General features: G+C 44.9%; 1 long non-coding RNA gene across 3 annotated transcripts in view; it reads left to right on the top strand.

Moving 5' to 3' along the window:
• The window catches only part of LOC311608264, a 59,112-nt gene extending 37,981 nt beyond the window's left edge, over positions 1-21,131 (top strand). For 2 of the 3 annotated variants that reach the window (XR_014782880.1, XR_014782881.1), the window contains 2 exons: positions 19,483-19,605; positions 20,465-21,131. This is a non-coding gene — a long non-coding RNA (uncharacterized lncRNA). Of the gene's footprint in view, positions 1-7,122; positions 7,200-9,242; positions 9,506-19,482; positions 19,606-20,464 lie in introns of those variants that run through there. The other variant, XR_014782882.1, reaches the window with a different exon arrangement.
• Positions 21,132-24,881: the final 3,750 nt, after the last annotated feature.

The following is a 24,881-nucleotide window of genomic DNA, read 5'->3' as shown; positions in this document are numbered from 1 at the left end:
TCTAGAAATTTCAGGCTAGGTGTGGTTGTTTACACCTATATGCCCAGCACTGAATGGGTTAAAGGAGGATGGGTGTGTATCTTGAGCTACATAAATTTGGGGCAGCCTGGGCTACATATTGACACAGTCTAAAAAAAGGAGCAAGAGGGAGAAGAGAATATTTAGAAATTTTTGTTTTGTTTCTTAAATATCATGAGCTACTACATATGGTTGCTCCATTGGGAAAACTGTACAAAGAGAGAGGGTACCTCGTGGTCCCCATATCCACAAAGTCCAGGTTCCAACTCTCTGTGAGGCTGATGCAGTCACACCACGCACACTTGGACAAGCCCATAACACAGGGTCATGAGAAAATAAGTAGTTGGGCTTTTTTAAGGCTATCCTGTTTTCTAGTGGTTCATTACCTAGTGATAAATAACTAAAAGCCCTTCAAATACTTAGAGGGTGTGATAAATCCTCACTCAATGTGGCTTCTGCACTGCGGATAAAGGGCTCAGTCCTCCACAGTCTCTTAAGGGCCACCTGACTCTGTCTCCCTGAAATATTCTTTTTTCAGGGTCCCTTGTCCTGACTCTGTCAGAACTAATGGAAATGTTTCTAACAGGTAAACAACTTGCTCTAGTCTGTCTGTCTGTCTGTCTGTCTGTCTGTCTCTCCCTCTGTCCATCTATTTGTTCGTGTCCATTCATATGTCTGTGTGTGGGTCCATGTATCTGTGTCTGTGTCTATATCTGTATGTGTGTGTCTATGTCTGTATGTGTGTGCATGCATGTGTGCACATGTGGGGTATGTGTGTGTGTGTGTGCGTGTGTGTGCACGCACGTGTGTACACGCATGCGTGTGAGGGGCCAGAGGGAGTTCCTCCAGCCCAGCATGAGTCTAGTCCTGTTCTGGAACAACAGCCAGAAAAAAAATGAGCTCCTGGCTTCTTCTCCTGGAATCTGGAACCCATTTTCCAATAAAACCCACATAACAGATTATTTTAAATCCTGTAGTACTATTAGAATTTAGCTCAACTGCATCTCCAGTTAAACAAACATTTGGGAGCATTGCTACCTTCTATTAGATTGTCCTAATGAACTGTAAGACCCAAATCACTGAGGAACGATGAGCTTTTGGAAATGACCTGACAAGAAGTTAGAGGCTCTTCTCCAGTTATGAGCACCAATTGATGGTAGACATTGCAGAAACTGTGTCCTGGAGTTCTCTTCCCCAGAAGTTGGCCTCTCATTTGAGAGACAGGCAAGGCAGTCTGCAAGCGAGTCTTAAATTGCACAGAGCCGGCAAGTGCTTCAGGGTTGCAGGGTCCTATCCAGAAGCTGTCTTTTCCCAGTGTTTATTTGCATTGGCTTCTTGCTCATAGCTGTCCCGTGGTTCACGGCTCACAATTACCCAAGTGCAGTTTTGGTGCGCCACTGAAGCAGGTGGGCAGGCCTAGGTGACACTAGTTTGCACCTGGCTGTAGCGATGAGGCGAGGTCTGGAGCATAGGGAAGCCGAGGGCTAACACACACCTACCTCATGGAGCTCCTCATGTGTTTCCAGCATGTTGTCTGGAATTGCCCGTATCAGAATTCCACAGGCGCTTACTAAACATGTTGATTCTTGGGTCCCCCATCTCAGGCACGAGAAACCAGAATCTGAGGGATGGCGCCAAGCATCTGCATTGTTAACACCTTAGCCCCTTGTTTTGTTTTGTTGTTTGGTTTCTTGGCTGATTGAAGTTTGAGCATTCCTGTTTCAAAGAAGGTTGTCTTGGCGATGGCGGAGTCCTGCTAAGACACCCAGGAGTATTTTCCATTGAAAGGATCCAGATTGCTAGCCTGGCCCCCAACATGCTCCACTTCTACAACCCTTGCTACTGCCAGCCAGGTTTGTAGGAGAAAACAAATACGTGCAGAGAGCCAGGCAGAGGAGGGAGAAGACTCTAACACACTCTCCCATCCCTTTCTGGCTCACTTTCCATCCCAACCCCAGCACTGTGCACACTCTGAAAACATGTCCAAGAGATCTGGACTGAACCCCAGCATCTGTTGTAAGAAAAATGAGATTTCCAAGCAGGGCCTCTTTGGAATGAGATGGTGCCAAGAGGGATGGGGCCTCCCAGGTAGACATCATCACATGGAAACTCACTAGTGCATTTCCCCGGGATCGGAAAATATGCTTTGAGCAAAGTTCCAGAACGTATACAAAAATATGCTCCTCTCTTTTCTTGGGGCCATTTGTTTCAAACACCTGCAAGCAATGCCATCCTACTGCCCCAAAGGGGATCTGCACTCTTTGTCATCAACCCATATCAAGGTACAAATACCACTGGGCATTGTGTTGGCTTAACAGTTCAAGATGAAATAGAGACTTTCTATAGTGAGACATATACGCTCATGTGGGAGAGTGAAAGAGAGGCAATAGCTCTTGCATCTTGACCCCCTTTTACCATGCTCTGTATTCCTCAGGTGTTTTGTCTCCATCATCTCTGGAAAGGGTTACTGATGCTCAAGTAAGAATATCAACCTGATCAAACCATTGCTTTCTCTTTTTCATAGGCCATAAACAAAAGAGTTGGATGTTGTCCACTCCTCCTGTTCCCATGTCGGCACATCCTCCACCACCACCCCAGACTGAGGAAAAGGATAGTCGGGGAAGGAGAGAGCCAGTGTTATTCTAGGCACCTGTCTCAGTCACTAGTCAGAGGATAGTTGTGTCTTTGAGTCTCGATGTATGGGGCCTGTGCACCCGTTTCTGGAAAAGCCCAGGTAGAAGGAAACACAGAAGGGCCCTGGGTAGCCCTGTACTCTTGTTAGGTCTCAGAGCACTTCAAGAGAACAAGAAATATTTCCAGAAACTGAAGATAACTAAGAAATGGACCATGTGAGAGAACTGCAGATGCTCAGATAGGAGGCATACATCTCAGAGAATGCCAGTCAGGGGAGGCTCAAAATCACCTTTCCTTCCCACTATGCCATAACCTGGATCTTAGACACCATCCTGGGAAAGAGGATTAGGGACTTGAAAGAAACTTCCCTTATAGAAAGCTTCCAAGATGCCTAAAGAGTGTGTCAAGAGCAATTTGCTGACGTTGCAAAATCCTCCTCAGATTCCTTGGGACTCAGAGTTTCAGTCCTCTGGTTTGGCTCTAAAAGAGATCCATGAAGGGACTAGCATGGCCTCTCTGAGTCTTCAGAAGTTGACACCTGGCAGTGAGTGAATGTTCTAGAACTTCTTCTTCGATCCGAAAGGACTAACAGAGTCTTGCTTGTGTGAAGGGCCTCATCCTATAAAACATGGGGCCTTTGACATCAAGCAGTATTATGTAAAGGCTTTAAAAGCAGGAAACATAAAAAGTTGTTAAGGAATTGACTTGATCCTGATGCAATCTATTTGCTTATGCAAAGTCTGTTGAAACTGAGTGTTTTGATCGTAATATTCAGTGGCTGCTAAGATCCAGCCCTGTCCACTCTTGAGACTCATCCTGGTTCACAGGATGCACTGAGAACCATCTATCAAGTGCTTGTCAAAAATATGGCTGAGTCCACCCTTCAAGGAGATAATTATGAAGTTGTGTATTTTGTTAGCATTTCCCTCTTTTTCTCCTTTCTTTGTGTTCTAGCTTATTTGTCTCTCTTTTCATTGTCCACTGTGGAGGAATGCTAAGTAAATGTATCAACCATCAATAAAGCGCTGTTTAGCCAATCAGCTGGGCAGAAAGACAGGAAGTGGAAGGTGGGACTTCCTGGAGGGGAGGAGAAAAAGTTTGACTGTTGGCGAGAGGAGTTTTTTGACATTTGGAGGAGTTTGGTGGGGACTTGATGTGGACCGGCGCAGGGGTCATAGTGGCAAGTGCTTGGAATATATGTATATTATAACGTTTAGAGTAGTTTGTTTAGTTTACGAGTAGATTAGAATCAGTCCAGACTCCACCCTGCGAAGTGATGGCAGCTTTAAAGTATGTTTTAGTCTCCCTGTGTCAGTTATTTGCTTTGTAGGCCAATCGGATACAAAATACTGTAACAGTCCACATCTCTTTTACCTCCTTTCTTTTCTTTCTTTCTTTAAAGATGTATTTATTTATTGTGTATACAGTGCTCTGCCTGCATGTACACCTGCAGGACAGAAGAGGGCATCAGACTGGATTGTAGATGGTTGTGAGCCACCGTGTGGTTGCTGGGAATTGAACTCAGGACCTCTGGAAGAGCAGTCAGTGCTCTTAACCTCTGAGCCATCTCTCCAGCCCTTACCTCCTTTTTTGCTGAAGATGTTATTTCTTGTTTTCTCTTCTCTTTCACCTTTCTTTCCTTCAGTACATACTTGATATGTCTTGAGCCAAAGCCTTACTATGTATCCCTGGCTGTCTTGAAGTTTACAGTCCCCCTTACCTCTCCTCTCAGGTTATAAACACGCGCCACTGGGCTTGGCCCTTATCTACCTCTTCTGTTCTCCCCTCAGCTTCCCCTCTGGTTTGCTTTCTTCTTTCCTTCTGTTTTAAATGTTCACCCTCCTGTCTACCACTCACTAGCCTACCTGTGTCTGGCCCACACCATCTTCTTCCTGCTTATTCCTGTGGTGCATGCTCCTGGCTGTCTCCTGGCACTCCATCTTACCTTCCTCCCTTGCTCAAGGCACTGCTCCTTCAGGTCCCTCTCACCCGGTTTTCCTCATCTGTACCGGATCAAGCACAACATGATGAAAATGCACTGCTTAGATCTCTTCCAAAAGGAAGGAGCGGAAATAGAGATAGATGGGGAAAAGAGAGGTAGGGAAAAAAAGCTCTTTCTTAACTATTCCCCATTTCAGCCACTGTCTACCTCTCCCCTCCCCTCTGTGGCAAAGCTCCTCTGAACACTTGCTTCTATGGTCGTACATCTCCCTTGGCGCCTTCTCTCTTGAAGGCTACTCACCAAGCTTGTGCCCGTTACCCAACTTTACTGAAGCTTTTCTTAACAGATGGCGTGATCACCTCCACCGTGGAGACAGTGTGTAAATCCAGTAGTTCTTGAGGGCATGGCGCCTCATGATGCCTCTTCTGCTTGTAATGCTTTGTTGGCTTGGTTTCTAGCACTCCCATGCCTTCTGGTCTCCTCCATTCTGGGCCGTTCCCTTTCTTTCTTCTTTGCTCCCTAATTTCTAAACCAATGATCCTCAACTTTCAGCAGGCAAAGGAAACACCTGGAAGGCTTATTTCACAAAGGTGCAGGGCCCTACCCAAAAAACACCCAATTCCGTGGTTGTAGATAAGCCTATTGACTTGCATAACTAATATGTTCCCTGGGTGGGACGGATGTTGTTTATCAGTAAGGTGTATTTTGAGTAACATGCCTAAGTTTTTCCATCATTATTGACTTCAGTAATGATATTATACGTTTTCTTAAATATTTCTACATGTTGAAAGCTGACAAGTTTTCATGTCGAGGCCCAACCTTCCTCTTGACACCTAAAGTATTGCATATCTAACTGCTTGCTTGATGCCCCTGCTTAGATGGCTGCAGGGCACCTCGTTAACGTCTTCAGCCCCTACCTCTTAACACGCCCTCCTCACACCTGTCTCTTCCTTCCTTGGTTTTCCTCTTTCTAACAAAAGGCAGTTTGGTTGGCTCTGTTGCTTAACAATTAGACTTTATTAGATAACCCAACTGTCCTATACAAGAGGGAAAAAAGGTTAAAGGAAATCTGGTATCTGCTCCACGGATGGATCCCTAGGTGTCTCTGGCCTGCACGCTGGTCCAGCCTGTAAACTGGTCGTCTCCCCAATCCACAGCCTTCTCCTCTCCTCTCCGCCTGCCTGCGTCTCTCTCTAGCGCAATAGCTGGTCTCCTCTCAAGCTCCCTCCTCCCATACATAATAGCCCGGCTGGAGTCCCAGGTCAATTTCCTGAATTCCAGACCCAGAATGGCTCCGTTCAGTATATTGCAATGTCAATCTCAGTGAGGTATCTGTGTCTATAAGGTGTTTCCAAGCACCTTCACCTGGGATAATGCCTACAATCCCTCCCACACAGTTTCAATTTTCCAATAGCTCAAGTCAAACCCTTGGGGGTCATTTGAAATTTCATCTTACACTCCACTCCCATCCTTTATATAATTCTCATGGCTTCAAACATACCTTGAATCCAATGACTTCTCAGCATCTCCTTTCCTCTTTGACCAGATGGCTCAGATAATTTATGGACAGGCCCTTCAGCTTCCGTATCCTCCACAGTCTTGTCTTAATAAAGCAAATGGAATGATGTGAGTGGCTCCCGGCTCCCGGCTCCCAGGACAACATTGCTGCAAAGTAGTAATTGCTGTATTGTCACCTCTGCTGGAAGCATCTACCAGGCCTGTCCAACATTCTGATGGTGACTCTGGTTCCATGTCCTTTTTCTTTTGTAGAAAAAAATGGATAATGCATTATCTCTATATAAGTAACAGGCTTTATTACAGAAAGAGCAACCGAGCATAGCTCTTCTGTGATAGTAGTTGGGTTAGATGAGTCCTCGGAGTCAAGTCTCTAATGAGAACACTATGCTGTCACAGAGCTGGATTTTGGGTAGAGCGGTTGAGAGTGTGTGCTCTGGAGATACACTGGGGGGTTGAACTGTTTCCTCTTCCATTGTTTGAGGCAACTTACCCTAAAGTCCCCTCCTGTGGATGTCAGGTTGCTAGCTAATCCATAAAAGATGCTTTAAAAGCTCCCCGCATACAGCTGGTGTCACCCACAGCTAAACTTATCACAGTTACCTATTGGCTTTGTGTGTGTGCACTCTCGAGTGCATGCATTCACCCACGCTTGTACATGTTGAGGCCAGAGGTCAAAGTTGAGTGTCTTTCTTTAGTCTCCACTTTTGTTTGGGGACAACACCTCTCACGGAAGCTGGAGATCATCTAGACTGGCTAGTGAGCTTCTGGGATCAACCTCTCTCAGGTGCCCTCGCCCTGGGTGCTGTGGTTGCAGATGTGTGTGTGTGTGTGTGTGTGTGTGTGTGTGCCACACACAGTGTCTAGCTGTTACATGGGTGCTAGATATCTGTACTGGGGTCTTCATGTTTGCTCACCAAGCACTTTACCCACTAGGCTAGCCTCCTGGCTACTCTTAAATTCAGAGCAGTACAGAGTGACTTGGGTGGCCCTTTGTACCCGTTGTTTTGCAGGTTAAAACTTTTCTGGCCTGCCTTGTCTGTAAAAGAAATTTGTACTTGAACTTAACCAAGAAGCTCTCAGAGACAAGGTAAGAAAAATATACTCTTCCACTCTCACCAGATACTCTTTCCCATGTACAGAAGACATTCCATATTTGTGGATTTTTGCATTCATGCATTCAGTCTCCTGTAGATTGGAAATACTGAGATGCCTACATTTATCCTGAACATGTACAGATGTTTTCCTTATAATTTTTCTCTAAACAATAAAGTACAACAGTTATTTGTGCATACTTTATATTGTATGAGATTTTATAATTAGCCTAGAGATACAGAAGGATATATGTAGGTAGGTCAGACACAACTATTATTCCATTGTAAATAAAGGACTTCATTGGTGGGGTCTGGATAAATGGCCCAGTGGTTAAGAGTGTGTGCTGTTCTTGCAAGGGGCCCAGGTTCTATTCTCTGCACCCAGGTGTGGCAGCTCACAACAGCCAGTTAACGCCAGCTTCAGGGTATTTAACATTCTTTTCTGGCCTCCACAGTTACCTGCACTTACTCAAACATACAGCCACACAGGCCCATGTACAAATACCTAATTAAAAACAAACACAAGGAGGCTGGAGAGATGGCGCAGCAGTCAAGAGCACTGGCTGCTCTTCCAGAGGTCCTGAGTTCAATTCTCAGAACCACATGATGACTCATCACCATCTATACCCTCTAATGCCCTTTTCTGGCTTGCAGTTGTACATGCAGATAGAGCATTCATATACATAAAGTAAATAAAATCTTAAAAAAAAAACTTTATAAAGGGCAGGGGGACTTGATTGGCGAAGGGGTCTGGTGTCTACAGGTGTTTCCGGAGACAGAACACCAAGTAAAGACCATATTGTTTTAAGGGAAATTCTTCTTGTTTCAAGATTTTCTTTGACCATTTCTTTCTTTTCTGTCCTGATCTTTAGATGGGAAAAGATCAACCATTTCTTTGAGAGGTTGCCATCACTTTTATTGCTTAGACTTCTTGGGCCAATTACTCAGAAGGCCCGTGCAGTCATAGCCAGCACACTCATGTGACAGTGCATGCTACTTACTGCTCAGGCAAGAAGAGGAACGTGGGAAGAGTATGTCATGTTCCCAGACTCTTCAAAGCAGACCCTTAGACTAGGAGGCCTTTGATGGTACATGGGTGGCACGTCACCTGCACTCACATTGCTTCCAGCAACAAACTGATTGACGTTTCCTTCCAAGACTAGTCTCATTCCCTGGATGTTTATTTTGTAGATTAGTAGTTCAGAGTCACTTTGCCTAGCGATGCTAAGCAAAGCTGCCGACGTGAGCCAGAGGACATAGAAAAGACTTCTCCCACTCCAGCACTTACTAGTTGTTTATAAAGTCACTGTTCTTAAAAAGGTGGTCAGACCTTGAGCTAACTGTGGAAAACCCATTTTCTCATATACGGGTAGATTTGTGGTTGTTTTTAGCCAAACCATACTTAAGCAAGCATGGAGCCAAAGCTAACTTGTTGCTGGGCCACCATGAAACTGATGAGGTCTCATTGACCCAGGCTGGTCTTCAACTTATTATGTAAATAAGGCTGGCTTTGAACTCCTGATCTTTCTGTTTCCACATCCCAAATGCTGAGATAGCAGTTATGTATGTTACCACACCCAGTCACACACATAATTTGGTAATGCTGGGGGTAGTGCCCAATACACCTTGTCTTCACATCCAGCTTTGGCTCAAGCATTGTGCAAAAAAACCTTACTTGTGAGATTCCTTTACAAGATGGACTTCATTGGCAACTGATCAAAGTTTTTGTTATAGGTTCTGATGTGCTTCAGGCCCAGGTGAAACAGCTCCAGGTTCTCCCAGCATACCTTAGTTGCTACCTGCTGCAGGACATGGCTGGCATATCCTGCCTTCTACCCTGAACTTTCCAAAGCAGAGCTTTTCCTTCCACTTCACCATATAATCTGGACATTTTGTTGCTCTCTCTCTCTCTCTCCTCTCTCTTCCCACTTACATGGCAGCCAAGAGCTGAGCTGCTTCCAATGAACCTACATTTATATACTTTAACTGACCTTGCATGAAAAGCAACCCAACATCCTCATTTTTTTTTTTAATTATAGGAAAAGGGAGGAATGTCAGCATAAGGAGCTCCACAAGCCTGCCTCCAGGTTGCTTAGCAACCTCTGACATCCTCACCTGCCGCTACCTCCAGGGGCCAAGGATAAAAAGAACAAACCTGCCATCCATCACTCTCTTACTTTGTCTCTTTAACTCTTGCACTCTTTTACTCTGTCTCTCTTTCTCTGTCTGTCTCTTCCCCTGGGGCACCTCTTCCCCTCTTCCCTCTCCCCATTCTCCCTTTCTGTAATAAATCTCTCCATATTCATATCTGTTGTCTCATTCTCATTTTTAGTGATAACAATTAGTGCTGAAACCCAGGACCAAGACAGCTAGAATTAAAAATGAGATGCCACACAGCAGATATATGGAGAGATTTATTGTACAAGTATGGGCAGAGAAAGAAGGAGGAGGAGAGGGGTGCCCTATGGGGACAGAGAGAAAGACAGAAAAAGATGCTCCTGTGTAGCCAACCCTGGGTGTGTTCACTTTATAGTAGCCCAGTGATGGCACAGGAAGAGATCACAAATCTATGGTCATGGAGGAAATATTTCAAGCCCAGAGACACTCACTAAAACCTATGGGGGCAACCCAGCCACAATGCCCTGGAGTCCAGGCTCATCAGTCCCTGCAGAGGTCCAACCCTGTGTCTTTGTAACCTCTGAAGGGTCTTCTTATTTGTACACATCATAAAATCCATTCGTGGTTGGCTTTTATATTGGAGGCTGATAGAAGTGAGCATTTGGCAAGGCGGGGAAGGAAATCCAATCACATGTAAGCCATCTGAGTAGATGGGCGAATAATCAAAAATGTACTGTTATGTGCAGAAAACAAGAGAAAAGGCCGCTCGGAACTTGTGGGTCTTCTGAATTGCACCCAAGTGCATTGCCAGCAGTTAGCAGCAGATGGGAAGGTGTAAATTGGAGATGTTGGGGACATAATGACAGTTCTGTGCCAGTCGCCTTCTCCCCACAAGGTGTCCTAGTCATTGGTTACATAGAGGACCACATTTATTAAACATTTAGAGATTTTCTCAACTGTCTGAAGCATTCTGATAGTATATCTCTTAGCAGATGGGGCGAAGGCAACAAATGTGTTTGCAGATGGGTATGTGTGGACATAAAAGGAAATAGCACAAAACAGGTACCATTGTACGTTTAACCTTAGCATGGGGGGGGGGCAATGGAAGAGTACTACTAGACTGAGACCAGCTTACACACACACACACACACACACACACACACACACACAGAGAGAGAGAGAGAGAGAGAGAGAGACAGACAGACAGACAGACAGACAGACAGACAGACACAGAGAGAGACAAAGACAGAGAAAGAGATAGATAGATAGATAGATAGATAGATAGATAGATAGATGGATGAGCCAGACAAGAGGAAGTTAAGGAAGCAAGCATAACCCTAACTTTAAAACCTAACAAACACATTCAAGAAAGGAAGGAAGGAAGAAAGGAAGGAAAGAAGGAAGGAAGTAGTATTTTGTATGTCCATAAACACAGAAATCTTTCACGACTACCAGTGAATCAAATCTGGCAATATGAGACAAAGAACAGTGCTCTGTGGACAAGGAGGAGGAAAGCCATGTGCGCGAGGATAGCTGAACGCTGGAAAATCAGCGAGAGCAGTCACTTAGATTAGTAGCAAAAGCAGGAAGCAACACGAGCAAGTTCCGTTAAAGGTGGGCGGACGCCCAGGCTTCATGTACATTGTTTAGCTCTCACATCCATAACTCTCTTCCATCTTCCTCCCACCTTTTCCATTCCTTTCTCTGTCCTCCCCCCTTTTTTCCTCATCCCTCCCCATCCCACTCTTTCCTTCCCAATGTTTTCATTCCATCTTCTCCCTTTTCCTGTGTGTGTGTGTGTGTGTGTGTGTGTGTGTGTGTGTGCGCATGCGCTGCGTTTTGTTTTTAAGATAGTTTCTCTGTGTAACCCATATTGGTCTTGGATTGTCAATTCTTCTGCCTCTACATCTGGGTACAGGGAACAGAGAGATATGGTAGCACGCTGTCCCCTTGCTCTTACTTTTAAAAGAGGCTGGGCAGATTGAGACTTATAGATTCACCGCTACCAAGAGGATCGATCAGGATTTGAACTCAAGTCCCTCAGATGCCAGTGTCCACACTCCGTCTGTCATATCCATGCCTCCCCCTTCTCTGTTCCGTCAAAGTGCATTTGACAGACACTAGACTCCAGTGACTAGAGGCATGCGTCTGTCACTTTGCTTCTTACTGTGACCAATACTTGGCAAAAAGCATCTCAAATAAGAGTCGCTTTTGGTGCACAGACTGAGGGTATAGCCCGTCGGGGTGGGGAAGTCATAGTGAGGCAGGAGACTGACAGTGTAGCCAATCAGGAACCAGAGATGACAGCTGGTTCCCAGCTTGCTTTTCCATTCTGGGGTTCACACTCAGGGTGGGTCTTTCCTTGTCAATAAAATCTTTCTAGAAATCCAGAGGTGTGCTCCCACGATGGCTCGAAATCTAGACAAGTGACAATGACATTTAACAGCAAAGTACTACTTCACTGGTTGGATGACAGTGCCATGGGCTGAATCTAAGGTGACGTAAAGACCTCAGCAAATATGTACTGGCAACATGGAATTCAACTATACAGCACTAACTGCAACGCGTGGACTCCTGATCTCAAATCATAGGCTTTGTCCCTCTACCTCTTTCTGGTTGCCCCTGGAGATATGTCATCTGCATATCACATGCTCACCAGGTTTCTCCCAGAAGCCATGTGCTCATGCACTGGTTTCTGTTTGCCACTGTCACCCTCCTCGTCAACCATGGCCGGGTCCAGCTGCTCCCTGCTGCAGCTCCAGACACATTGAGTCTCGAAGGTCACTTCTCTCTCTCTCTCTCTCTCTCTCTCTCTCTCTCTGGCTGTACCAGTGAGTGGACTCAGGGAGCTGACCGGCTCGTCATTCAAGCGTGTTATCACTCCTTGCAGCAGCTCCTCCCCTCAGTGAAAACTCATTATCAGCCTCCCACAGCATCAGCCTCTTGCAGCATCAGCCTCTTCTTAGCTGGACTTGAAGGTTGCCAAGATGGGAGAGTGAAAAGACACCAAAACCTAAACCTTCATCTGGAGTCGTCAAGTCTAGTGAGAACTCTAAAGTCCAAATCCAAAACCACAGTTTTCTTGCCCTGATTTTGGGGCTGCTATAGGAAGACGGAGGTTTTTTTTAACCCCACCTTGGTTCTGATAGACTCTATTGTTAACCTGGCTCATCTTCAGAGGCTGCGGTACCCACTCACACTGTTAGTCTGGAGAAGGAAGGAGCCCCCCCCCCTTTTTTTTTTCATGTGATGGCACAGATGAAAGCCTAGTTGTCCTCCTTAAGAACTGATACATGCCTTTGACAACTTAGCTGTATTTTTTGTAGTGAGGTTGGGTCCTCTCTCTACCTGAGCTCTCATGGAAAAGTATCTTCTCTCCCACTATCAGGAAGTCTCCTGGATTTTAAGGCTGCCTGGACATCGTTGCCTTCCTTGTAAGCCAAGGCATGGAGCCTGTCAGCTGCTGAGGTGGTGGGAGGGTCTTGCGAGCCTTTCTTTCCCAGAATTAAAACTGCAACTCTCGAACTGCAGGAGTAAACTAGCTTTGTGGCACAGGGGAAGACTGGCAGCTCTGATATGTGCATACAGATAATTTAGAGAAGTTGAATGGTGCCTGGTTCCAACAGCAACCTTGAGCGGTGTGTGGGCTGCTTTCCTTTTTGCTTGTCTTTTTGAGAGCTCTGAGCACTGGTGGCTCCGTGGATCACGTCGCATTCTACTGTCTGTATGGAATCTATAAGCTCTCCTGAAGCTATAAGCTCTCCTGAAGCAAAGGAAATAAAAGGGCCAGTTTTCTTCTGTGGGTGTGGAGTTGGCAGGAGGGCTGAAAACCAAAGAGTGATTCTCTTTAAGAAGACGGAGAAAAAAAAATAAGGAGGAGAAGGAGGAGGAACAGGAAAAGGAGGAGGAGGAGGAGGAGGAGGAGGAGGAGGAGGAGGAAAAGAAGGTAAAGAAAAGAAAACCAAGACACCTCTACATTTCCGCAGTTGGAGTCCTATGGAAATTCTGGTCCTGCTTTTTCTACACACCTTGAAAGACAACTTATGACAGTCAGGGAGGCAGCAAGAGTGCCCAGGTTTCTCTATGCACACAGAGTGATCATTTGGATTAGCTGAACCTTTTTTTTTTTTTTTTTTTTTTTGGCTGAAACTTGAATACTTAAGCAACCCAAATAAATGAGGGAGAAAAATAGTGACTACACTAACAAAGAGAAGCAGCCTGCAAGTAAGTGGCAGGTTGGCAAGTTGCCCTGTGTCAGGTGGAGAATATGGAGCGATTGACCAGGTGGCATCTTCCAGATTGTCCTCCTAATGGGACAATAGAAAGAGCACACGTTTGGGCTTGCCGACAGACAATCTTGCTTGTGTGTGAGCGGCTGCGGCACAGCGCTTGGTTCTTCCATGGCCCCACGTTGTGAGTGTAGTTCAGATGGCACGATTACTGCCCAACTTACTAATCTGTACCAGTAGAGCCAGGGCCAAGGCACATCCTCCTCAACACACATCCTGCAAAGCTCTTGCAAACACTCAGCAAAAAAACGTAAGTCCCATTTTTTTTTTTTAACCAGATGTCAATGTTCTTTGTCATTAGGCCACAGATTGACATGGCTCTGTTAGAAAGTACATTTATCTGAATGAAACAAAAATGACATTTGCTCACCTAGGATCTGTACTCCCCAAACTTGAACTGTTTTGTTTTGTTTGCTAATGAGTTTCCTAAAGGAAACTGAAAAGTATTTTCACACACACACACACACACACACACACACACACACACACACACACACACACAAATATATATACACACACACATATTTTTTTTTCAGAGACTAGGGCTGTAGCTCCTTTTGGGAGGGTGTTTGTTTAGTGTACTGAAACCCAGGGTGCAAACCCAGCACCACACAAAACCAGAGTGGAGCCGGCGCAGAGCCCTGGGTAAAGGCACTCCACTCACCACCCAGCCTGACCACCTGTGTTGGGTCCTCAGCCCCACACAGCAGAAGGAAAGAAAGGAGTCCTGCAAGCTGTCCTCTGACCTCCCTACACGCATCGTAGCAAGCGAGCGAGTGCCAAAGAGGAGATCTGTACCTCGCAAAATCCAAGGGGTTGGCTGGAGAGGTGGCTCAGGCTTAGGAGCACACACAGTGTTCCTGCAGAGACCTCAGGGTCCGCTCCCAGCACCCACAGTAGGCAGCTCAAAACTCTCTGTAACTCTTCCAGGGGGATGGAACACCTCTGGCCTCCACGTGCATCTGAACTCACAAGTGCACACTCACACATATAACTGAAAGTAATAATAAGAAGCTCCATTTCACCGCCCAGCACCAAGTGAGTGTGTTGGTGGCGTAGGAACAGTTAGACCTGTGTGCCTCGCTGAGGCCCGTGATAGGCAACAGCTTCCACAGATGCAGGAGCGAAGGCAGGGAGGTTCACCCCATGCCACACCTACCTACCGTTCATGTGTGCTCCCCAGACCTTGGATTTTTCTTTTGTGCTTTTAATTCAATTCACATGTGTAAGCCGAGAACCTATAAATCACAAAGGGTCTGCCAAACGACGTTAGTATGTAAATATAAAATATAGCAGTAAATCCCCATCATTAATATTGAAGAGTAAGTCAATATTTGATAAAAAAAAAAATATTCTCTCAGGGGAATGTGCCTTTCTGCCTGGTTCTATGCCTCGCAGACTTATTCAATTATTATTTAATTACCCGGTTAAATGTCATGGCTTACAAAGCAGGGATTAGATTAATAAAAGCATGAGGTTTATTTTCAACCAATCCCAATTTAGATAGAGCTGACTTTGTTTTACCCGCCCCTCACCGGGCACAGAATTTACATTAGCTTTCTGCACCTGCTTGTGAGGGGAGCCGGTTCTGTTTGATCCCCCCCCCACCCCATCACTTTTTAAAAAAGTTGTTCTGGTTTTGTCATAGTTTGCTAGTCTTTCAGCTTACTCTCCACCCCTGCCTTTCCCCTCTGGGGAGTCTTAATTCTATAGCAAATCAAACGACTTAACAAACAGTTGTGCCTGCAATAGAAAGTAGACACTGGGCCATGCAGAACCATCCAGCTTTAAAAGAAGGTGGGACATCATGCAGTGCAGTTTCCTAGCCAGCACCTTATGACTGAGCGGCTTGCTGGCTAATTCATCTCTACACGGTTGCCATAGCAACCTCCCTATCGGAAAGATTTCTTGGCACCTAAATAGACTTTATTTCCCTGACATTCAAAGAGGAGGGGCGATGACAATGTCTAATGAGAAGACTGGGTGACATCAAATGGCTCTCTTTTCAGCTTTACCACATTGGACCAACATTTGGGTGTTCTGAGCAGGGTCTTTTGTGAGTCCTAGAGGGCAGAGGTGCGTGATGGGGGTAGGGATGGAGAGGAAGGGAGGGAGCAGACCGACTCAGGAGGGCTGAAAGGAAGGCAGGAGGAGCAGCTGAATCATGGTGGCCCCGCGCAGGCCTTTTGTTCTCCGCCATCTGTGTGCTGCGGTTTTGGGAGTGGAGCCAAAGGCACGTTACCTGTATTGTGCTCCCAGAGCCGGGGCAAGGCAGCCGCTCCTGCCTCAGACGCCGGAGCCTCCCATTATGCAGGCGCATAATAGCCTGGCAAATAAAGTATCTGAACATTTGGCTTTATGAATATTGAGCAAAAGTCTTCAAATGCATTATGAAAATGGCTCTAATTGAACAGACATCTGAATCCCACAAGCTCAAGGCCACTCATTTGTATGTTAAGTAAGAAAGTTGCGTAAGTAAGGACTGCTTTTCGGAAAGACCCGGTACAGTTAGTTGGAGGGACCCTATGAAAGGATTGCTCTAAAGTACGTTAAGGTCATATAGTTGCAACTGAAGAGAATATAAGCTGAGTATATATGCATATAAGATTTTTTACATAATGAAAAAAATCAGATTATACAAACTTGAAAAATCACAATTTGCAAAATACCACACATCCTTGTAGGAAGCCAGTTGGACAAGCAACATAAAAATCCTTAAACTGGGCTAGAGAGATGGCTCAGAAGTTAAGAGCACTGGCTGTTCTTCCAAAGGTTCTGAGTTCAATTCCCAGCAACCAATGGTGGCTCACAACCATCTACAGTGAGATCTGGTGCCCTCTTCTGGTGTGTAGGCACACATGCAGGCAGAATACTATATAAATAAGAAATACATAAAATCTTTTTTTTTTTAAACAAACTTTGACACAGTTGCAGCTCCTCTCTAACAATCTGCCAAAAGGTAAAGGTTGAGATATACCTAAAGCGTTGAAGATAAGCCAGTTGAATGGAATGCTTATCGTCATTTAACCATTAGCAATCTTCTAACTGTAAAACACAGGGAAGTAGTTAAAATAAATTATAGTATATCCATATAACAGAGTCCTTTGCAGCCATTAAAAATACTAAGCTATATCTAGCAAAATGGCAAACAGATGAGCAATATTAATAATGTTGCCACTAATACTTAGATCTAGAATGTGCCCCATAGGCATATTTATTTATTTATTTATTTATTTATTATTTTTTTATTTTTAAAATTTTATTAATTTTTTCAGATTACACTTGTATCCTTCCATTCCTCCCACCCACAGGCATATTTATGAACAGCTGGCTCTGACCGCTACCGGGAGATGGTGGAGCCTTCAGGAGGCAGGGCATAGAGGAGGGAAGTTAGGATGCAGTGGACTGCTGCAAGGTAGGTGACAGAAAGACCTGGAACCCTTCCTTTTTCTTTTGTTTCCCAGTTGCCACAGGGTTGTATTGAGTCCCAGTAGCTCAGTACTAGGCCCCACCACAGGCTCCTTAGCCACGGAATTAAGAGGCCCCCATGTCAAAAACTCTAAACTCTGAGCCGCGATAAGCCTTCCTCCTTTTAAAATGGATATCTCGGCTATATCTTCACAGCAACTGAGAGCTCGCTAAAACAACTGCTAACTGGACAAGGCAGCTTGTATGAGTGGCAACTCCGTGCCTCAGCAGTGTATATAGCCTAAACAGAAAAACCTTTCAGACGCAATAAAATTGCAATGGCTGATGTCTCCATAGAACAGAATTATAGGTGATTCTGCTTTTCAAGGAAAAAAAGTACTGCGCTTGCTTACACTTTCTGAGCTTTCAGTGTATGAGCATATTTTGCTGCTTTATACGGCGTTATAAATGTATCATGCAAAGGGAACACTTTTTATGTTTATGTCTAGCAATCTCTTATGAGAGGCGCGTCCAAGCTGTTTCGGGAGAAGGGAAATCTTGGCCAGATGTTTTACACTCACTGTGTCCCGATAAATTCAAGTCTACTCTGGGCATTAATGGACAGAAGTGCTCAGGTTTGCTGGACTGCAGAAAGATGTATGTATGCTAAGGTCCTTTTAGCAGGTACGTCTGGACTCTCGGACCTCCATCTTAGGGACTCTCTTGTTTTTTTTTCCAGAAAAAAACAAATGGCTAAAAGCAGTGACCCCCAAAAGCACAAGCAGGGAGGGTGGGGGGCAGCTTTATAAGCATGGCAGAAAGTAGTATAAAATAAGGAGACTGATTCTAGTGCAGGCTTGTAAAAAAAATCAAATGCCCACTCCACCCAATACAGTGTGGAAATAGCCTACTGAAGTTGGCATGGTGTTGCACGTATGTAATCCCCAGCACTTAGAAAACACCAACAGGAGGACGACAACAAGTTCACTATGTGAGCTCCAATCAAGCCAGGGCTACAAAGTAAGATTCTATCTAAAAAAAGAATGGCCGGGATGATAGTTCAGTTGGTCAAAGTGCTTGACATGAAAGAATGTGGCCCAGAGTTTAATTCTCCAGAACCCATAGGAGACACACAAGAAGCTAGGCATGGTGACAGAATTGAAATCTCAGAACTGGTCAGTTGAAGACCAGTGGCTCCATGGGCCTCACTGGATAGCCATCCTAGCCTACTTGTTGAGGTCTAGGGCAATGGGAGACCCAACCTCAAGAAAACAAGGTGGGTCATTCCTGAGCAACAATAGGCAAGGCTGCCCTCTAGCCTTTGTAAATACATGCACATGCGCACGCACACACACACACACACACACACACAAACACACATGTACGTAATACATATTCATTATATGTACATATGTTCCCATTTATACATATATATGTATTTCCATCTACAAACACACACATAATACATATACATTACATAGATATATATTCCCATTTATACACATACATATATATTTCCATCTACACACACACACACACACACACACACACACACACACGAGCGCGCGTGCATGCACCCACACACATATATAATACATATACATTATATACATATATTCCCATTTATACATACACATGTATTTCCATTTACAAACACACACACATGCAGACACATGCACACGCGCGCACACACACACACATAATACATATACATCACATAGACATATATTCCTATTTATACACACACATATGTATTTCCATCTACACACACACACACACCTCCACTCTTGCTGAGCTTCTTTGGCAGTATTACAGAAGGCGCCCATCCCCTTCTTACCTCCTTCTCACAACGGCACAGACAACAGCAATCAATCAACCCATCGATCAGTCGATTAGACTTTGCACTTTAGATACCTGCCATTTCTTGGTCAGACAGAAACTTCCCAAACAGCACTGGGACCCTGATGCCATCTACCAGGCATGCTCTGTGCTGTGGCACCAAGTACAGCACCTCTGCAACTAGATAGTTTAGAACTCAAAGGGCTGGGAACGGCAAGTCACATAATAGGTTTATTCTAATTTCTTTCAAAGTAAATGGTACACACCACCATATTATTTTACATTACTCAATCATATAAAGTACTTTTAATGGTTGCTATAGCCTGTCACCTTGCCTATGTTAATCTTGGCAGCACTTGCACAAACCTATTACACTCACAGAGCTACATGAATTTGATTTTAGAAAAAAAAAAAAACCAAAAAACAATCCATCCTTGGAAGGAGAGTGTCATCACTTTCATGGAAACAATATCCCTCAGCAAACAATGCCCTTTATTTTGGCAACCTGTCCTTCCTGCCATCTGCCTTGCAAAGCACTTGCCAGGGCTGCAATAATAATTGAGTTAGAGAGGGAATTACATGTAATGGAGGGGAAGAAAATTGATTGCTTAATTTTTATTAACAGGATGCAAGAAAACTGTGAAGCCCTGCTGTGACCCAAAATGAACCGAAGAGAGAAAGGACAGAGAGGCGACTCCAGGTGGCAGGAATGTGTCTGCGCTTACACGGGGCAGTCCTCCACAGACAGGTGAGTAAGGGATTCTGGGAAGGAAGGCTAAAAGCAAAATTGCCCAGAGCTCTACAGATGTGGCTGTAGAGGAAGGACGCAAACAGCTGGAGCTCACAAGTATCTGCTGGGAAGGGAGGGCAGAGCTCATCCTGCCGTCTGCCTGTCAGGAAACACATCCCAGGATGTTTGAGGGTATTTAAAAAATAAGCCACTCCTGGTTCTTGGCCTCCACCTCCAGAGGTGGATAGTAAACTTTACGGGCCTTGACGGTCCATAAGGAAGGATACAGGGGCTAGGAATAAAACTCAGTAGGATGCTTTCCTGACACCATGAAGCCCTGGGCTCCATCCTCAGCACCAAATGTACTGCGTGTGATGGTGTGAGCCCGTGATCTCAGCACACAGGAAGTGAGGGCAGAGTTCAAATCCCCAGCACCCACACAAAAAGCTGAGCACGGCCATGAGTACCTGTAACCCAGGGCCGTAGTGGGCAGAGAGGCAGGAAGAGCATCAGGGTTTGCAGATCATGGGCCTAATGCCAGGTTCAACGGGAGATCCTGTCTGAGGGGTGTGAAGCAAACAAGCTACCTGAGGTCCTTTACTTGTGAGTGCACATGAACACACCCTCCCCACTCTGGGCAGAAGTACACATACTGAACACACACAACACAAACAAATTATTTAAAACTGATACAAAATAAATTCAAAGTCAATCTTGGCTACATAAATGAGTTCTGGACAGCCTGAGCTACGTTCGACCTTATCTCAAAAACAAAGCAAAAATTGTGTTGATTTGCTGGGGTCAATCAGACTGTGTCTTCTGCTTATCATCAAAGGACACCCACTCTACCGTTTTACGATGTGACTTTCTTTCTTAGAGTAACCAGTGACTCCCATAACTTTCTCGCGAGTCCCTAGATCCAGCCCTGACCCGGATATCCCTGTTACATGATTGCCCTGGGGATGTCGGAAGCAGATCTCTGAGAAATGGAGTGAAAGGACCAAGCAGCTCAGAAAGAAAAGGCTGCCGGAAGTCCATATCATGCTTAGCCCAATTGCTGCCTAGTCCAATCGTCATCAGAGAGGCTTCCGTCGCAGCTGATGGGAGCGGCTGCCGAGACCCACAACCAAGCATTAGGCGGAGTTCTCCATCAAGCCCCTCCTCTCGGAGCTCAGGGAACCGTGCAGAAGAGGCCGATGAAGGGTTCTAGGAGCCAGAGGGACCGAGGACGCCAAGAGAACACCCCAGAGACTTTAACTAAACGGAGCTCATAGATACTGAAGCAGCAATCACAGAGCCCGCAGTGGGTCTGCACCAGGTGCTCTGCATATGTCTTAATGGTGTTAGCTTGGTTAATGGTTGTTTTTGTGGGACTCCTAACAGTGAAAATGGGGCTGTTTCCAATTCTTTCTTCGGCTCTTGGGATCCTTTTCTTCCTACTGCCTTGCTTTGCCTAACTCTTCATGTGAGTTTGTGCCTAGTCTTACTGTATCTTGTTACACAGTGTTCAGTGGGAATCCTTGGAAGGCCCGCGCGGGTGAGAGAGAGAGCATCATTGCAGGAAATATCCCATTTCCTCAGTGCAGTTGCACACTGCCAACTGTACCCAGGATGTGGCAGTGTCTGGCTCCCTCTGTGAGAGACACTCAAAACGGAAAGTGACTTGATCTAAGACAGGCTCCTAATAGTTCCAAACTGAGGAACTCCCTCCTATCAAGATGCCTACATCTTGATTCTGGGGACCAAGTTCATTGTCTATTCAATGGCACATGACACGAAATGGATTTTGTGACAATTGTGACAGTCTCATTAAAGAAAAGCCCAGTGTCCAGGGTCTCAGTTTTTTCTTCTCAGAGAAAGTAAGGAAGAAGACACAAAGCCATATTATATGCTAATTAGTGAGGATGAGGTGCTATGTGTGCCTTGTAATTTAGCTGATAAAAAAAGAGTCCAGCAACACATACGGTATATGCACATACAGCACATAGTATAGTCAACTCTAAAACAGAACGGGAAGGAAAGAAACCTGGCATGCGCTTATGATACTTCATTCTATAGACAAAATGAAACTAATGGATATGTGAAATATTTATATCATAAAAGGTATAATAGGATTTAAACTGCTCTCAGCCAGGCATGATGGCACAAGCCTATGTCCCAGCACTCATGGAGGTAGAGGTGGGGGATCTCTCAGTTGAGGCCAGTCTGGGCTTACAACAGTGAAAGCCTGTCAACAAAGCAAAAAAAAAAAAAAAAAAAAGAAAGAAAGAAAGAAAGAAAGAAAGGGACTGTTATCCCACGGTATGAGGCTAGTTATATCCCCACAAAGAGAAAAGAAAGAAGAAAAGGAGAAATTTGGACAAAAATGAAGGAGGGGGGACTTTAACAATGGATGCCAAGGTAAACTACGAGTGACAGGCTAGACATGTGATTTCTAGCCTCCTCGTTTCTAATTACCTCACTTAGCTGAAATAGTCGTGGCTACTTAAGAGTCAGAAAGCACAATTTCAATGTTCTTAGGTTGGAAAGGTTTTATATTTATTAATATTTTCCAAAAATAATTGGGGACGCCAATTAGGAAAGGTTATCTCATTAAATTGCAACCGGAAATGATTTACGACAGATGGCGTTTTGCCCCCATAAACCCATTGTTAGTTGAAAATGCTGATGGGGTTGTGTCCTAATAAACCCCATTACATGTTGGATACATCAAAACTCAAGAGCATATCTAATAACTGGGCATGGCATCCCACACCTGTGACCTCAGCACCCCGGAGGCCATGGCAGTAGAATCATTACTTTAAGGCCCAACTTTGGGTACCTAAGACCTCAGCTCTAAAAAACAAACAAACAAACAAATGCAATTAAAGAGCAACCACGGCATAGAAACACAGTCTACCTCGGAGGATCTTTTGCCCCCCTGTTCCATGACTGAGCTGGCTGAGAACTGAGAGCTGCCAGCACCAGAGGAAAGTATGCAAGGACATATTGCTGGCCCGGGTGGTGGTGGTGGTGGGGGGGCAAATCAGAATTCATTATCAGAATTGCTCACTGCCTAAATTGCTTTCACACCAGAGTGAAGATGAGATGTGCCAGGCGGAACCAAGCATAGGTCAGGACCTGCCTGTGGTTTGAAATATGTGGCTCTGTGTTGCGTGGGGAGGGCTGTGATTCTGTTATTGGCCTCCCTGAGGCCTCAGCTAATAGTACGTCCCCCCCTCCCCCCAGATTGTTCAGTATTACATTGCTGTCTGGCTCACTTGACTTCATTCTCCTGTGCCAAGCATGGTTAAGTCTGTAATTGGATAGTTCCCGAGGACTAATGAACTTTAGATTGCCCTTTGCCACGTGCTTCCTATAAGTTTTGCTGTAACCTAAAATATGCCAAGAGATGGTCATTCGGGCTGCCCGTGCACACCTGAGCCTGCCCTTCTCTGCATTTCACCTCAAAATATAATCCATACCCTCGAGAGCCCCCTCTTTTGTGTCAGAAATTTGAGGGATGTGGGGCCATCCATTTTAATGCCCCCTTATTGTCTTAAATTATAACATAGTCTCCTCCAACCCAGAAGATTTTGACAGCATATCAAGGCATGAGCTGACCCATACATCTCCCCATTAGACTTGTTGATGCAGACAGCAACTATCCATGGGCTTTCCAGGACTCAAGGACTTTTTCTGTTGCTTCCAAGAATATGGGAACGTCATCCCTTTGGGTCCAGCTGAAGCCAGGCAGAGGAGGCCATTGCTGAGTCCTGGTTGTACTAGCTATGCAGCAACTATGGTTGTGCCTTTGACAGAGAATTTTTTTTTAAAGATTGGGTCTTACTGTGAAGTCTAGGCTGGCCCCGAACTCATGAACTGCCTGCCTCTGTTTGCTGAGTGCTGGGATTAAAGTCATGTATGCATTCCTCCTTCTCACTCTCTTCTTTCTCCAGTGTGTGTGTGTGTGTGTGTGTGTGTGTGTGTGTGTGTGTGTGTGTACTTACATCTAATAGACCCAAAAGGGAAGCTCCACCACACATCAGTCCTATGAAGAAAAGAGAAGTACATGGCCATTTCTACTCAATGGAATACTTTTATTTCTTTAATCACAGTACTGGGGATTGAACCTAGGGCCTTACTAGATTCTAAGCTAATATTCTAAGCAAGCACTCTACCATTGAGATATATCCCCAGCCCCCTTTTTACTTTTAATTTTGAGACAGGAGCTTACTAAAGTGTCCAGACTGGCAGTGAACTTGCAATTGCTCTTCTTCAGATTCCCAAGTAACTAAGATATAGGTCCAGCAACTGGGCCTAGCTAAGGATACTTGACAGCAAAGAGAAGTCATGATCAGAACCACTATGGATGGATCTAACAGATCTGATGCTCAGTAGGAAGAATGGATGTAGAAGCATGTATTTGTTGTGTACTTATTTGTACCCACCTACATTATAATGACGAAGTACAAGATCAATCAACAGACCTGTGGTGGTAGAAGCCAGGGTAGTAGTCACCTTGGTGGATGAGGAACAAAGATGGGTTTCTATGGGTTACTAATGTCTTCTCTGAATAGCACTAGTTAGTATGAGAAAGTTATTTTAAGAGCTTTCAAAGCTATATGCTTAGGACACACGCACTTGGTGGACATATCTATTTTTACTCATATGCTTCAATAAAAATAATATATAATAAAACATGTACTCAGGGTATGTGTGCTTGATAAATGACTATGTAATACTTATACACAGAACATGTAATACTCTAATAAAAAGTTATTTGAGCCAAAATATGAAGATTTATGGAAGTATCAGAAAGTAAAGACGTGAAAGCTGGATAGAGCAGGTGCACTGCACATGGTTAACCCTTCTCTAGGGCCTGACTATAGCCTTGCAGGGTTTTCCTGCAGCTGGCTGTGCGCCATCTTGGATCATGGAGGAGTGCTTGTACAGAAGCTTAGTGGTTTCATTTCTTGGCCTCTGTGTTCTACAGCATTAGGCAGAGCTCCTGACCCCTTGATAGTGTACCCATGGGAGCTCAGTAAAGGTAGAGGACCCAGGTGAATGAAAAAACACGGTAGTAGCTAGTAGCATGCCCTGGGTGAAAGTAACAGATGCCTAAGATTGAGACTCGGTGGTCCCCTGAGTCTCTCTGGGGAGCATCAAGCCCTGCTGTCAGTATCTACCGTCTTGACTTTCTAATTTTAACTTTAATTAAAATTTCAGTTTGGTTATGTGCGACTTTGTGACTATGGGAAATTTTTCATCTCCAAAATGGTGTTGATAATAGGAATATTGGCCCAGAAAATGCT

This window comes from Acomys minous, assembly GCF_964271855.1.
Source record: "Acomys minous genome assembly, chromosome: 11".
NCBI lineage: Eukaryota > Metazoa > Chordata > Mammalia > Rodentia > Muridae > Acomys > Acomys minous.
This window is presented reverse-complemented; position numbering and strand designations above follow the sequence as displayed.